Here is a 17,653-nt window from a genome sequence, read left to right as displayed (position 1 = left end):
ACAATCATGAGCCAGCAGGCGGTGGAGCCAAGGCTTGAACCCAGCCCATGTGATCCTGACTATTGTCCCATTTTCCCCAAAGCGACCTAAAGACAAACTAGAGTATGTTCTTTAGCATCAACTATAGTCATCCCAGCAAAAGAAATCTCAAGTACCTAAACATGGAAGCCTTAACTCTCACCCCGTAACAGTACACTAACTTCTCAGCACATGCGAACAAAGATGCCGGCTCACCTGCACGGCACTTCAGGACCGCACTTCTCTCCAGACAAAGCTATTGAACGTCCTTTCGCTCCACATCCTTCTCAGCTCTGGGCACTGCCTGGCACCACCGATCCCTCTCTATAGTGCAAAGAATCTCCTACCTTGGCTCCTGGGACCCCATCCACTCCCTGGTCCTGAGTCTCCCCTTGCAGACCACAGAGAGAAGCAGCAGGTAGAAAGAGCCTCCTGCTCGATCGGCCGTCCCGCACCGTGGCTGTCCCTCCACATTTCTCACTGCAAATCTGCCTTTGCTTTACACATCTATTCCTCTGACACAAGACTCTGTTTTGGCTAAGACTCTTACCTCCAGTACCTAACACAGTCTGTAGCATAAGGTGATACAGAGAAATACTTGTCAAATTAATAAACAAACACCTTCAACTACTGTCCCTATATAGACTCAACCCAAATCTAAATCTCGGTGTCTTCAAATTCTATCAGCCTAATGCTGACTGAGTGCCTATTACGTTCCAGGCCACGTACCAGACCCCCGGGATACAGCAATAAACAAAATGCCCTCATGCAGTAAACATTCTCACCCTTTCACCAGTGCTTCAAACCCTTACTTGAAAAATTCACCAGAATTTGCTGAATCCTCAATACAAATAAAATACAAACCTTAGTTTATTTCTGGAAACTCACAAACTAGTGAGGATGTGTTGTGGGGATACCACACACACAAGATGAAAAGATCAAGCAGGTCACAGTAATTCCTATTAACTAGGTGTAGACCAGGAGCTACAGACTCAGTCAAGGACAGAGCCCTGCATCTCCTTCTTTAATAGAAGACTTTTAAGAAGAACCTACAGACTGCCTTCCTAGCAGCTGCAGCCCCAGGGCTGGGCATATAGTAAACCCGTGATAAGTGTTTGTATGTATGTATGTATGTATGTATGTATGTATGTATGTATAAATCAACCAATCTATCTGAGACATACACTGCAAATCTCTTCTAACTATTCAACTGCTGTTGGAAAGGATATCACAAATACCCATCTTCATTGCTCGTTCAGCAAAACAGAAAGTTACTAAAAATTAAAATTTCCCAAGTTACTCTCACACTTTACAAGACCCCAATTTATTTTAAGCCCAGACCACCCAAAGAAGGCCAGGCCATACGTTAATTCTAACAGGAAGTCAACTACCTTAAAACAAAATAGCTACAACAATGATCAGTGTAGAATCCTGTTGTGCTGGTGGTAGAGTGTGGGTGAGTGTATCCGTGTGGAGCGTATGTAAATGCTAAATATTAACTTATGTATTTTTATGACATTCATCATTAGACTACTTTAAAAATAAAACAGTATACTGTAAGTACTATACTAACTAAATACTGTACTAAACTATAATTTTCAAATATTTGAAAACTGTCCAATCTAGCCTTCTTTCAGGGGTATAAGAAATAAAAGTAAAGTCAGATTTTCATACCTTGCCTAGTATTCCAAACAAGCAGATAGTTGCCAAGTTCTGTAATATAATGCGGATCTATAATGAGAGCTTAACAACATGGATCGAAACTGAGTAAAAGGGAAAACTGAACGGCTATTTAACTTTTTAAAAAACATACATTTTAGTGATACTTTGAAATCAATTCAAGTTGATCAAATCATAAATTCTTAATAAAAAGCTCATGGCTAATTAACAATATTTTATAAGAGGTAATTAGAGTAAATGAGGGTAATTACAAAGAGAGTGATCAAAAACTAGGGACCCTGGAGCCAGACTATCTGGACTCGAATTCCAGCTCTACTACTTAACTAGCTGTGTGATCTCGGGCAAGTTACTTATCCTCTTTGGCCCTCAATTTTATCACTTTTTAAAAGTGAGTATAATAATAACACCTACCTCTTAGGGCTACTGTGAGGGTAACATTAGAAAATACATGTAAAATCGCTTAGAATGTACCTGGCACACAGTATGCTAAATAAATGAATGTTAGCTTTTTGTTTTTAAAAGGAAAGAGGAAAAAAATGAAGGAAGCAGTCTCTACTCAATTTTCATCAATTTTTCTAGAATAGAGAGTAGCCTTTTTGGAGACAGAAAAAGAATTGTTAAAGTATAAACAAAACCACTTATGTTTCACATAATTACTCATGTTAATAATTAATGAAACTTGATTAAAACTCTGGTATAGCACACAGAAAAAACCTTAAAATTTTAAATCATATAAGCCTGATAACAGGAAATTACTCATAAGAACACAAGGCCCATTCCAAAAGTGAACGAGTGAATGAAGTCATTAATCCCCATGACATTCCTGCCTTTTGGTGAACCAAGGAGAGCTTTAAATGAGCTGGAAGAAATGCTCTGAGTGACGTACTGAGCTTGTGGCTGTTCAGTTTACTGGAGAGGCCAGCTGCTGCTTGCACAATGCCCGCCAGTCAAATTTCTAGTGAGGGGCTTAGGAGAGAAAGTTTTCCCCTAAACATATCCCAGTATTCATGCTTCCTTTACAAACCTTTACTTCAGATTACACTTTCCCCCGAAAAAGTTGCTGCGATTTATGTGATAAACTGAGCTTCCTCTGGCTCCTCCATCCTCTGAAGAAGGGTCATTTCCTCCTCTCCCTTGATCCACCGTCAGCCTGTCCTCTTACAATATTCCTGTTCCTGACCTTTGCATGCTATAACCCCAATAAATATTCAGTGCCTGCCTCTCCCAGGGCTACACAAAGACACAGCTGAAAAGTAAAGGTTGTGTTAGATGTTGCTGTGCTGTGTTACTAATTTCATAAAGGCTAATACAAAGTTCTGTTCCAGCACACCCTCGCCCTAGGAACCCAAAGGAATGGTTCTAAAAGTCACACTCTTCTTTACGTTACAAACATTTATTTCCACTTTCCAGGAATTGTGTCTGAGGAAATTCTGAAAGCTTTACATCTTTAAAGAAATACTTCAATTATATTTTATTAAAGATATACTTTTTAACATATTAAAAGCTGTTACTGCCTGCATAGCTTCACAAGAATGATGATTATCTTCCGAGCACTTTGGGAAAATTATTGGAGTTCAGGACATCCTTCATTCCTTCCACAAATATTTACTGAGTGCTGAACTGTGCCAGATACCATTCCAGGTGACAGGGGCAGACAGAGCTGTGCGTAACACCGACAGTGGACAGCAGAAACGTCTGACTGAGAGAATCAGTTACTGCTCCAGTGTGACACGCCTATCTACACGTCACATCCAAACCCTCAGGTCCTGCAAGGCTGAGCTGTTGGGTTCTACCTTCTTTGCTCAATATCTTATCAGGCACAAGAAAGCCCTTCTTAAAAGGGGTCTGTTTTCTAGATGATTATGAAGATTTTCTTTCTTCAGACTAGGGCCAAAATAATGTTCAAGGAAGAGCTTAACTGGTTGTTTCAAATGTATCCTCATATAAGTGAAAGATGGTAAGTTTACCAAAATACTGGTTATCTCAACTCTCTAAAAACTATCATTAAAAATATTCCCCTCAAATACAGCATTGAGCTCTGAAGAACTGGGATAATCTCATTCTGGGAAAAACATGACGTGGGTTTCAAATTTTAAACACTCAGTCACGACCACACAGGTTCATCAATACAGGAAGTCCGTGCAGGCTTCCCGAAATCTCTAAGGTAAAAGGCCCCGTAGTGCGGGTAAGACTTCCCTACCACTTGCCCAGAAAAGACTGCTCAAAGACGCTGCAATGAAGAACCTCAGATGTCTTACAGCTTCACTTTGCAGTTTTAGAAAAGCAATTAAAGCAAGATAAGTAAACCTTTCCATAAATTTTGCAGCCAAGTCAGGCTGAGAAAATCTGGGATTAAATGCAATTTTAATGTAAAGAGAAATGCACCATTTTGGAGCTACTGGGAAAAGATCATTGCAAAAAGCAGGGCCACAAATACAGCACCTTTATTCAATCAACTTCCAATCTTCATAAGCTACTGGCTGAGGAAGAACTGAGGTTTTCCACCATCCCCATTACCTGCCAGCCACTAAAGCAGGATGTCATTCAGCAAAAACCACTGTTTTCAAATTCATCACCACAGGGTCTGGGTGTGCATGTGTGTGTTTAATCCAATGACTGGGGAAGTGTGCACTTGTAAATCTGCCACTTCCACATCACTGAACTGCAAGTCTGCACTTAGACACAAGAAAAGCCATCTTCCCTAAACCACAGGTCAGTATCTGGGGAACCTGGTAACAAAAATGGTGATTTTTCACCAATCTACTAGCCTTTTAAGTCACTCCATAGTGGAACTACCCGTTTGCTGTTTCCCAGCAGTCTGTCATCTGGTTCCTGGACTCAATCCACAGAATCCTCCTATCTTGGTTTGTTTGTTGTGAAAGAGTGAGCACAAGGGAGCTCTTCCCCTATTGGGTACCCAGCCCTCCTCAGCCACGCCTTTCGGTGCCCACGAGACCCAGCGGGGCATCCCAGCCCTAGAGGCAGGCTGCTTACACCCCATTTTCTACCTTCCATCCACTTAACAAAGAGCTCCTGAGCGACCACTGGCCCCCATCCTGTGTCAGCACCCGCAGCAGGTACCAGAGCCCCGGCCGCAGGACGGCACACAGACACTGGCAGAGTGGACGGGGGAGGGAAGACGTGCTGAAAACAACAGCAGCTTCTGAGTAACAAACTCCTGGTTTGGCTCTACCATAAGTAACGCAACCACTGCACTGAATCCCGCAGAGCCAAAGACCCTGCGCCACACGCCACTGGACACATTCAGCTGCTGCGTGAAAAGCCCTCAGGACTCAGTTGCTCAGATGGCCGCTTCTACACAAACTGCTCCACCATCAGTGCTCCTGCAGCCGAGGGAACACAGTGCGGGATGCGGGCAGGAGACAAAGCCCTGTTAGCAGCTCCGTCACAAACCCGCTGAGCTGAGGTTTTCATCTGACAAATGGGCCTAACACCACCACCGCTCAGCTGTGTCAAAGGACAATGGAAAGCAGTAAATGAGACACAAAGTGACAAGACACTGAAATGCCAAAGAGCTATGAAGTGCCTAGGGGATCACTGTGGGGAGTGATACTTACTGCAGGTAAATGGCTCTTACCTAAGACTAGTCAAGCCACCAGAGGGTCAATGGAGCCAACGGTGCTGGTGACAATACACCTTCCACTGTCTTGCTACAGCCTCTGACCTCTCCGTGATTAGCAGGAAGAAAGGGTCAGGCCACAAGAAGAAAAACACATTTCTGCATAATTGCCCAAGTTTAATCTGCCACTCTCACTCAGCCTGACAAACCATTCTCTGCTTAGGACTTTCTATATAATTTAATCTATATAAGTGCTTTACTGGCAAGCTTCTCAAAAAAATAAATAATACTTAATGACTGGCTACAGTTTAATTAACTCATGATTGAACTTCTTATGGATTGCTATAAACATTAAATTATATCCTTCCTCAAAGCCGCCATGGATGGAAATCTTGGTTCAAGCTTTAACTCTCTGCCTAAAATAATTCAGACATTTTAGCAAATCTGTATATTGGACAGAGAGGTGAGAGAATCGACCTTAATGCCTGGTTATACAGTGTGTTATTTTATACAGCAGGGACGAGGTCTTAATTTAAATAAGACGGAAAATGTGCACATGTCCAAACACCTCATTTATATTACAGCAATCATTAAACTTCTCTGGATCTGGGGCAGTCTTATTAGCATAAACTCTGCGTATTACCACAGGGTTTCAAGTTTCCACTCTGGCTTCTCATCTTAGCTGCCATTTTCTGTCTGCGTGATGTTGCAAATAAATTTTCCTCTTGGCACGGCTCAGCTGTCAGGCACCTCTGTTCTGTAATGAACCCATGAATTACATCTCCCTGCTCTGTCATCCCTGGTCTCACACATCAAAATATTGTTCTTCAATTGTAATTTATAACTTAATTTAAATGTCCCTTTTCCTGTGACCTTTTTAGATCAAATGGCACTGCATCTGGCAGTTTCTGCTACACTAAAGCATCCTTTTGCAATTATAGCCATTATAATAACTGTAGAAAAAGCCTATCTGAGTGAGACTGCATTCATGCTAGATTTTAAATAATTGCAGTCCATTAAAAACAATGATCAGATTTCAAAATCTTCTGTTCTGCAAAATACACTGTTTATTTACAAGAAACTACCAAAATAACTTAGAAAGGAAAAAGTGGTGGAATTTGGAAAAGATCTTAAAATTCTTTATGTAATTTTAATTATTTCTCACTAACATGAGAAAGACCTTGCTGAAATCCAAGACAAAACTCTAAAAAAATTTTTCTCACCGTCCATAATTCACAAATACCAATGTATTTCGATTCATACCTCCTTTACCAGTGACCTAATACCAAGCTCGAAATTGATACATGTATACAGTTTAAAACTAGAGTTAAAACTAAAAGCACAATGTTTATTTTTATTTGGCCACTGTCACTCCAAATAATGCTATGTAAGCACTGGAGAGGATAAATTTATCTAAATACTCTTCTGGGCACTCATCTAAGAGATAATGGCAAAGACAAAATTTAGCTGCTGAAAGCAAGGGTTGAGGGAAAGATCTTGTTCATTTTCAGAAGGAAATACACAGTCGCTGGACCAGTCCTCCCCCTCCAACCCTCTCTGAATAAGTGCAATGTCCCAGGAGTTTTGGCAGACCCTGGAGGCCAGGGGAGAAAGGTATGGGACCAATGTTTGCTGAGCAGCGCGTCCGCCCGGAACTCCTAGGTCTTTATGGTTCGGTCATCCCTCGTTCCACTCTTTTGTGGCAAGAGGACTAAAAATGAGGAAACAAAACTGAGACGTTCAGTATCTTGCTCAGGGCCACGTCCCTAGTAGGCAGCAGAGCAAGGACTTTAACGTGACCTCTAACGTGACGCCTAGGAAGCCTGAGACTTAGCCCCACCCCAAGCATCCATGCTGGAGCCGCCCGTCCTGACCAGCGGCTGGTGGGAACCATGCGCTCAGGGACCCCTCCAGAGGCAGGGCCACAGCAAGCACGAGGTCTTCTCCTAACCTGGGGGTCGGGGGGCGCAGGCAGGAGGAAGTAACCAGCCGAGTTCAGAGAAGAAGAAACACACACACATAAACAAAGTAATGAAATAGATGTATGATAAAAACACACAAAGTGCCAACGATTAGGGTGAGATTTACACTGCTGAAAAACCAAGATGACTTCACAGAGCAGAGTTAAAAAATCAACAGTCAGTGTAATACGATTAACCTTGTCTACACTTAATGAAAAACCAAGAAATTAAAAACACAAGGAACAAGTAAAAATAGGCAGTATTATGTCTAGGTAATCTCCTACTTGTAACTGAATTTCCCATGGCTGATACAACACTGCCCTATTTCTCATTCACACTTACTTCCCACATTACAGTCTATCTAAAAATTAATGCGCCACCATCTCCTGGCTGTGGTGTTTTTGAAGGTATTCTAAATCCACCGAACGGAGCCTCAACCTAAAGGTGATTAGAAAGTAAACACCAAATGCTGGCACTTCAACTGAAGTCAGTAAACTCATTTTAAAATATAGAACAATTCAAACTCTGAATGTCTTGGCCACTTATGACTATTGTCTATTTCGAGGCTCTAATTTGACGCTGTCTTTACAAACACAACACCTAGAAAGGAGAACCAGAGGTGGAGACCCTGCAGCCAAAGATACAGGATGGGGATTCCACGGAGCTGACGTTGAAACAGGATAGGGTGCCTGGCTCTCTAGGTCTGCCACTAGCTGTGCAAAAAAAGCAAATCATTTTTCTAAACCTCAGTTTTCCTGACTGTAGAAAGGGAGAATACAGAACCTATTTTAAAGGACTGTTTAGGATGAAATAAGATACATGGCAATCATTGGGCATGATTCCTGGAGAAGGAAATGTTCCACTAAGGAGAGCTGACTCTCAGGGATGAGGAGGGATGACTGTCATGGGAAACAGCTCTGTGCTAAGGACAGCAGACCAGCTTCAGAGCACCCTAGGAATGGACTGTACTCCACAGCACTTAAAGGACAAGACGAAAGATGGGACTGAGAAGGGAAACACCAGAGAACCTGGTGGTTTGTTGGGAATCTAGAGGAATGCTGACTCGGGGTAACCAGGCTTCTCTGGCGAGGGTTCCCGGGCTGCAGGGGGAAGAGCCACGGGCCAGGCAAAGGGGGCCGGGGGCACGGCCTCCACGCAGCAATGTGGCCCCAGTTGCTCCTCATCTGCAGCAGAGGGGCTGAAGTAGGTCACTTTGGGGAACTTTCCAGTTTTTCACATTCCTTCTGTTTATAGACATTTTTTAAAGGTGAAATACTAAAGAACATTCTTTTAAAAAATGAATAAATAAATGGTAATAATATTAATACATTCATTTGGAAAAATAAACAAACAATATAGCCACAGAACTAGGCCAAACACTGACTAGCTACTGCAGAGGCTTGACTCACACCTTAGGGATTAAGGTTAGTGTCTCTTAGTTTTCAGGTCTCTGTGAAAGCAGGAACAGTTTATGCCACATGTCTTTAAATGAAGTCATGAGTAGTTAATCAACTACACAGTTAACATGTATATAAACTTGCTTCTCAGAAACAAAACCGTTCCTCCTGCTTTCCACATGTGAGCCCCAGCACAGGATGCACAGAGGCTGCCAGGGCACTGAGACTCCAGCCCATGCATCTAACGGGAGGCTGATCCCTTAGGGCCCAGGGAACAAAACCACCAGTGGTAAGACGCAGCTTAATGATAGAGAATGAGTGTGACTGGCCACAGAGAAAAACTACCGGCAGATTCAGGAATCATAATTATTTGTCAATTTAGAAAGACCCGTGTCAGATCACAAGTGGAAACAGTTCAGGGCCACAGTGGAAATTAAAATCCTTTTTTCTCTTATTCTTAGAATCTTCACAGTACTGAAAAGAGAAAAACAATATGTAAAGCTTTAATCTAGAGGGTGACAGAAAAAACACGATTCTACCCACCGAGTGTAGGCATTAGTGAGCCCAACTAAACTCAACTAGAAAGCGTATGTGAAAGGTCAGCAATAGGTCAAGTTTAAGCAGATTCCTTCAAATAGTTAATTTAAAACTAAATAAATAAAACAAACAAAAACAACCCCAAGACCAGCTGCATCAGTATTAAGAAAAAAACATTTACAGAAAGTGCTTTAAATCCTACTCAGTAGAATTTAGGTGGAGAAATGGCTGCTTCCAATCCATGGGGCTCAGCAACCTTAACCTTGGAGATTTTTGACTAGTAATTTTAAGGCTGTGTAAACAACAGCACAGCTTTTCTTTTTGGTTGCAGTGATAAAGTAATGGAACAAAGAAAATCAAAGAGGCATATACCAAAGCATGTGAGACCACAGAGTCGGGAAAATTTCTGATTGACTGCTCTTTTATCTAGAAATCTCAACCAAGAACAAAGCTAGTGACTAAGAAATGAGCAAAAAGGCTCTGAGCAACCATAGCAGTGCCCTCAAGCAACAGCCCAGAGAACCAAGCAGCCCTCCCCTCTGAGCCTCACACAAGTACCTTCCTAACAATTCTGGATTTCCCAGTCTGATGACAGGTCTCAAAAGAACAAATGAGAAAGACTGTGTGATTTCAGAACAGAGCAGAGTTAGAAGAGAGCCTGAACTTAGCAAAATATTATGCAAACCACAGATCTCAAACTCTGACAGTCACACACACCTGGTGTGATGGCCACCAGTACTGTGACTCAGTGGCATCAAGTGAAGGCAGACCTGATTTGAGAACACATGAAAACATGTACCTCATTCGTGAAATGGGAAAAAAAACTATGGAGGAAAATTAAGATTGAACCTTCCTAACTAGTCCTCCAAAGCACTGGAGTTAGCTGGAACACACAGCCCAACAATACTGTGGGCAGGGAGCAGGCAGGCCAGTCAGCAGACAGAGCAGCAAGAAGGGCAAGGGCGTGGCAGTCGGGGTAGTGACCTCAGAAGCCCAGCCAGTGCCCAGCTGTGGGGAAGGTCCATCTCCTGGGGAAGAGGGCTGAGCTCAGGGCAAGGCTGCAGGAGTGGAAATGGAACAGAGGACAGAGATTTAAAACAGCAACAGCTTCGCAGGTAGCCAGGGCTTACCCCAGGCCATCTCAGAGATCTGAGAGATCAAGGCTATAAGCGTCACGAGCCCTTGTCCCCGAGGGCCCCCGAGGAGCAGACTCCGTTAGGCCCAGGCCAGGACCTGGACAAGCTGGGTTCAGAGCTGCGTGGGGCCAGGGTAAACCCAAGGAGGAAATCCTCAGCACCCGGACAGGTCAGAATACACCTGTTACCGTGTTGGGTACGTACGGCAAGCCTGTTATCTAAATAAATACGTTCTCTGTACAAAGGAAGCCAAATACATTATACTATATACCAATTTTATAAATCAAATACCTTCAGATGTTACAGAAATATCACAGCCACTACTAGAATATTTTCATACCCTCAATATTAAAAATTCCAGTTAAATCTAAATAAATTATAACTGATAGAAAAGAAAATACAAATGAACTATTACAAAAAATTAAAACTAAGCATTGTAAAATTCATTTTAGTAACATTTTATGTAACAGTAAAATCCAACTGTGCCAGGCTGAAAAACGACCACAAGAAGACATCACATCAAATCTCTGGAACACATGATTGTGAATTTATCTGGAAAAAGGGTCTTTTGCAGGTGTGATTTTGATTAAGTTAAGAATCTTAAGATGAGGAAATAATTCTAGATTATCCATGTGGGCTCTATATCCAATGACAAGCATTCTTATAAAAGAGGGGCAATGGAAAAACACAAACCAGAGAAGACATGACACAGAGAAGAAGACAACGTAAAGACAAGCAGAGAAATATGTGGCCACAAACCACGGAAACCACGAGTTACTGAATGCTGGGAGAGGCAAAGAATGACTCCCCACCATGGAGCTGGACGGAGGGAGGCCCAGAGATGCCTTTATTTCAAACTTCAGGCCTCCAGAACTAGGAGAGAATACAATCTGTTGTTTTAAGCCACCAAGTTTGTGGTTAATTTGTTACTGCAGCCACAGGAAACTAATACACCCATCTTCAAAATTTGGGAGTAAAAAAATTTATCTAGGAGAGCTATAAAAGAAAGTATTCCAAAATATACTTCAAACTAGCATGGAAAACATACACACTAGGACAAAATTATAAATTTTAGTATTCTATAGGACATTTTAAAAGTGATGTTAATATATGAGTCCCTTTATAACTCATGGGCCTACTTTGTTCTAGGATTAAATGCTTACTTAGATATCAACACTTTCATCAAACACTCTCCCATAAGGGCTTTCTTTGCAAAAGAGCAGGGACTCGACCACATTTCTCACTGAATAAATAAATGAATGCATGATTTCATTAAAACCTCTTCTAAAATGTAGAAAGACTAAAGGCTTTCCTCCTGATTTCCTAAATACTCACTATGTTAATGTTAATGATTGATACAGGTTCACAGATGTTAAAATTCTAACTAGCTGATGTTAAATGGACATTTTTCAAAACATCAAGTAAATCTCCAAACATTTTCAGTATTCAGCACACACACAAAAAAATCATATGAGAAAGAAATTTCTTAAATTAGCAAAGGAACTTTCTAACTTTCGGCAAACAAACACAAAAGCTGAATCGTATTTGTTAATCCCTGCTGAGAGCCGAGGAGAAAGGACAGAGGTGCACGGACAGGCTGCAGCATGAACAGGCTGTTTTAACTGCCTGAACAACAAAGCCCCCAAACTGCAGATTCACCGGACGTTTCAAGAGGACTGTTATAAGGCACTGGCCTCAATTCTATACTATCCTTAAGTTTAAATGATTATATAGGTAAATATATGACAGAACGTACTCATTAATCTGCAGGTGATAACCACATATCTCACAGAATGGTTTTACTGATTAAATGAATCCACTCATAAAAAGCACTTAAACTTTTGCCTAATACATAAATACTCAACCAAGAAACACATTTTAATTTTATTATTAATACTGTTGTTACTAATGACTTCAGGCAGCTGACCAATAGTCGATTCCTACTAAAATGCAAGTAACAGTGATGAGCTTGAGGTCCCGCGCCTGGTTCAAAATTCAGTCAGAAAGCTGAGAGTGCAGGAGAAATGGCTTAGCAAAGGCAATTATACAAAGAAAAATGAAACGAAACAAGACAAAGACAAAACACAAGAGGAAAAAGGATGTTATAAGCACACATTCAGGAAAGCTCAGACTGCACTAAAATGAGATTTTAGGATAACTGAAGATAACTCCTTGCCACCAGATGCCGATCAAATCTGGCAAGTGCTACTTCAGTGTAGGTGCCACATTTCAGAAGACATACAGACAAAGCTGACCAGAAGGAGGAAGAAAACAGCTGGGCAGAATAACGGCTGCCTGGGGTGGGGTGAGAGGAGGTGGGGGTGACGAAAGAGCACAGGTTTCTCTGGGGGATGAAAATATTCTAAAATTGATTGTGACGGTGGTTGCACAAATCTGAGTATACTGAAAGCCATTAGACTGTATACTTTAAATGTGTGAAACATACAGTATGTGAATTCTATCTCAATAAAGCTATTACATAAAGTGAGAGAAAAGAAAAAAGAAAAAAATGGCTAAAGAAATTTGCGAGTGGTTCACACCGTGAAGGAAAGTAGGGGCCACAACTGTGCCGAGCTGCACCAGGAGCACAAGAGATGAGAAGAACCTATAGCCAGACTTGTGTTAAAATTATCAAAAAGGAAATCACCGCTGCGTTACGTAACGAAGATGCCATTATCAGAGGTTCTTAGTGTAAGTGGCCTTTTATCTCCCATCCACCCCCGGGAACCTTTGATAATGGCTGTTATATTTAGGGGAAAGAACAGAATGAGGCATAAAGTTCAACTTTAAGTAAAGTCATAGATTATCTAACAAGGAACAAAATATTAAAAGTATTAAATTTAAAAAGTCATCTTCACCCAATGAGACAAAATGCATGTCATGTATTTGTGTCACAAGTGCTGGTGCCTGGAACCTGGAACTTTGACAGAAGTGAATGTGTGAAGTTCTCCACCCTATGGGAACCACGCTGGTAAATTTCGAAACAAAAAATTTTTGAAACAAAAGTTCAAATGTTTCTAATTGGTCAAAGAACAATAAGTAAAAATTCAAATTTGTATACTATTAGGCTGATAATCAGCCGAAAGGCTCTGGTTATACAGAAAACTTCGACTTCCACGGTCTCTTTCTGCATCTTCACTTACCCTCCAACATCCTGTTACAACGTAAATAAAACACTAGCAAAGGTGCTTGTCAAGACTTACTGATATAAGGTGTTCCTAAAATTATTGGATTTCCATAAAAAGAAACCATATAGCGTATCAACTTTCCCCATTACTCTTTTCAACAAATCAAAATCCTGAGAGATAAACACCCACCTCCCTACAACCAATCAATGCTGACTAATCCGAATGGAGAAACGTTAAAAAGAGAAGAATTTAAGTAAAGGGTATGAGAGTGGGATGAATTTCAGAAGAATTCTGATCATATACTTTAGACAAACTATAATAAAAGGGCCTCCTGGCAACACCTTATTTGGGAGCTTGGAAACTCAACATTCCTTTAAGTCCTAAGGACTGCAAGGCTAACCCAGCACCAGATGCTTTAGTGAAGTCCATTTATGAGGAACAAGCAGAAAATCTCTCACAGAAATTCTATAGACTTCATTTTTTAGAATAAAAGAGAGGAAGATGAAAATAACCCTTAGAGTAGGCTTATCTGCATACTCTGCTCTGCCAACTTCACACCACCAAGTTCTGGGTGATCAAATGTGATCTAGACTTGAACGTGGTCTATTTACTCAATCATTCAACAAATATTCAGTGCCTCTCTACCATGTATCAGGCTTCAGGCTATATAGCTCAGAAAACATAGATGATTAATACTCGATGGTTAACAAATAGTGATATTTATAGATGAGAGATAAAAAAAAACTATTAAGTTATTCGAAGCCTTTAATCCTTTGCTGAAGGAGATGTGGGTGTGCATAAATAAGTAAGCAAACAAATACATACTCCCTTGAATCTGTAAAAAGCTTAATCCAAATGTCTAACAGCTATCCATATTTCAGGGAATAAAACTGTCCAGGCAAAGGTGAAATCTTTGCTGCATGATTATAAATTTTACCTACACATAGTGAATATATACATGTTTGGTGTTAGAGAGAGGAAGTAAAACATAAGCAGGCAAATAAGTTTCTGAGAAAGAGAAGTCAAAGAGTTTTAATTTTATTAGGAAATGGGAAAAGACACCTGAGCTCAAAGTATGAAATCCAGTATCAATTTAGTAAAAATACATCAGCATGATATTTTCTAGAAAATCTTAGCCTCAAACTATAAGGTTCTATTGCAATTTCTGGGCATAAATACAAAGGTCTATTTTGTAAAAGACCAAATAAACACGAGCACCTCAAGATGGCTGAATTAATCCCATTAGAATAACATGGGCCATTTATATGTTACATAGAAGCAATTATGCTTACAAAGTACATGTGAGGCAAATGTATACAGACAAGCCTACTTAAAACTGCACATGAAGAAACATACTTGGTACAGCACACACAGAAACGTTTCTAAGATCTTCCAGAAGGAGCACCATCGTTTTGTCATATATTATTTAATATATATAACATAAGTTTATTTAAAAAAAACAAATTTTGCATTTATAGGTGTTCACAATTTAAAATAGTAAAATATAATAAAACACATCTTTGCTGACATATATTAAAGAGTAAGTCCACAGTCACTAAGAATACCCTCCTCTTGCAGTTAGAGATGCCATCATGATTATTACATCTTCTTCCTCTGTATCAGTATAAAACTGTTTTTCATGTAAGAAGTAAAAACATAAAAATTACTTTTTAACATGAATGAGCAAACAAAGAAGAACTGTATATCTGACTATTCCGTAAGTTCACCACTGGATCCAAAGTAATGTCATGTAGCCATTAAAAAATTCGATATTTACATATTAACTACTTCTGTGATTCTCCATTGAGGCCTCTGCTATTAAGAACGTATGTGGCTCAAGTTTTATATAATCTAGAATCATCTGGACTAAACACTCTGAACAAAAGGTAGAGTTTGCCAGACTAGATTAAAAAAGCAAGAAACAAATAACTAAAGTTCACAAGAGAAGTACTTTAAATAAAAGCAAAAAGCAAGATTCAAAGTAAGTAGCTAGCAGAAGATACACCACACAGACAACAGGCATAAGAAAGCTAGAGTAGTTGTATTAATACCAGATAAAACCGAGTTCAAGACAAAGAACATTATAAAAAGGGTCACACCAAAAAGGCAGAAGGGTCAATACACAGAGAAAGATAACTATTATAAATGTTCATGCACCTAATGACACAATTTACATATATATGAAGCAAAAACTAACAGAAGCAAGAGGAATAACCAAATCCAGATCACTGTTGAAGAGTTTAATACATCTCTCTCAGTAACTAACAACTAGATAAAAGAATTAGTACGATAGAGAAAACCTGAATAATAGTATCAACCACCTTAAAGAAACTGACAATTATAAAACAGTACACCTAATAACTTCAGAATATAAATCCGTTACAAACACACATGAACCATTCATCAAAATAAATCACATGCTCAACCAAGAAGCAGATCTCAAAGATCTCAAAAGACTGAAATCTTACTGAGTACTCTCTGACCACAACAGAACTAAATTAGAAATCAATCCCATTCCAAAGGGGGCAGGGAGATGGGGGGGAGAAGGGGGAGAGATGGGGGGGAGATGGGGAGAGGGAGAGAGAGACAGAGACACAGGGAGAGAGGGAGAGATCTGAAGTCCCTGGCAATTAAACAGTTTAATTCTAAACAATTCATGGGTAAAAAAAGAAATTACACACAAATAAAAAATTGTTTAATTTTAACATGATAATGGAAGAATAACACATTAGAATTTGTGATAAAATCAATTATCTAAGACCCCACTTTAGGAAACTAGGGGGGAAAATAAATTAAGCCAAAATACAGAGAAAAGAAATAATAAAAATAAGATCAGAGATCAATGAAATAGAAAACAAATAAAGAAAATCAATGAAACCAAATGCTACCTCTCTGAAAAAGATCAATAATGTTGATAAACCTCTATTTAGACTGATTAAAAGGAAACAAATAAGCAATATTAAGAAGAAAAAAAGGTCAAAATTACAGATCTTTATACACATTAAAAGATACTACAGGAATAATTGGAAATTTTTACCAATAAATTTGATAACCCAGATGAAATGGACAAAACATTTAAGAGACAAAGACCAACAGATTACCAGTGACACATGATGAAGTATAAAGTCTGAACAGGCCTATATCTATTTGTACTTTTGTAACAGAGAACAAACCTGACTCCGTATCGAGTGAATCTATTCCTTTAGCTTTAACCCTTGTGCTCTGCTGCCTGTGCTTCGTCATGCTGGCTCTACACCTTGTAAAGGAATGTTGCCTAGAGCCTGAAATGTAGATGACAGCCCCTTACCAAGGCTCTGATCTTTAAAGGTATAACATTTTTCCATTCACAGAGAGGCAAAAAGCTGCAGAACAGAAAATAACAATTGTCTTGTTGGAGGTTTACAGGAACATCGTGACCAGATGTACGAGAACAGCTACAAGGGCAAAGGATTCTGGCACCAGGAAGTTTGCCACAAACAGCCATATCCCCTCCTCTTTTAGTATGAAAGAAGCCTGACTCTTAACTCAGGCGAGATGATGGTTCTTTGGGACACCAGTCCACCATCTTCTCAGTCTGCTGGCTTTCCAAATAAAGTTACTATTTCTTGCCCCAATGCCTTGTCTCGATTTATTGGCCTGTTGTGCAATTAACAGTATGAGCTTGGACTCAGGAACACTTTTAAACTTTCCATTACAAAAATTTAGCTCCAGACAGCTTCACTGTGAATTGTATCAGACATTTAACAAAGAAAAAAGATCAATCCTTTATCAACTCTTTAAGGAGGAAAAAAAAAAAAAAAAAAAAAAAAGGAGGAGGAAATACTTCTCAACTAATATTCTGAAGTCAGTTTTACTCTGATACAAAAACCAGACAAGAACATTGCAAAGAAAAAAAGACTATAGCTCACTATCCCTCATGAACACAAATTTAAAAGTTTTTAACAAAATTATAGCAAATTGAATCCAAAAGTACATAATACCTAATCAGGATTTGATCTAGGAAGACACAGTTGGTTTAATATTTGAAATTAATCAATGTAATTCACCATACTAACAAATTAAATATAACAACCATAAGATCATCTCATTAGATAGCAAATTCAAAGCCCATTCATGGTTTAAAAAAAAAAACCCTCAACAAACTCAGATATAAAAGGAAACATTCTCAACTTGATTACAACAAAAAACACTATACTGTACTTAACAATGGAAACTG

General features: G+C 39.7%; 1 protein-coding gene across 4 annotated transcripts in view; it reads right to left on the bottom strand.

Moving 5' to 3' along the window:
* RERE (arginine-glutamic acid dipeptide repeats) overlaps positions 1-17,653 on the bottom strand; it is a 366,200-nt gene that overhangs the window by 89,920 nt on the left and 258,627 nt on the right. The gene's annotated exons all lie outside the window — the stretch shown is intronic.

The sequence above is a fragment of the Camelus bactrianus genome, chromosome 13 (genome assembly GCF_048773025.1).
Source record: "Camelus bactrianus isolate YW-2024 breed Bactrian camel chromosome 13, ASM4877302v1, whole genome shotgun sequence".
Lineage (NCBI taxonomy): Eukaryota > Metazoa > Chordata > Mammalia > Artiodactyla > Camelidae > Camelus > Camelus bactrianus.
This window is presented reverse-complemented; position numbering and strand designations above follow the sequence as displayed.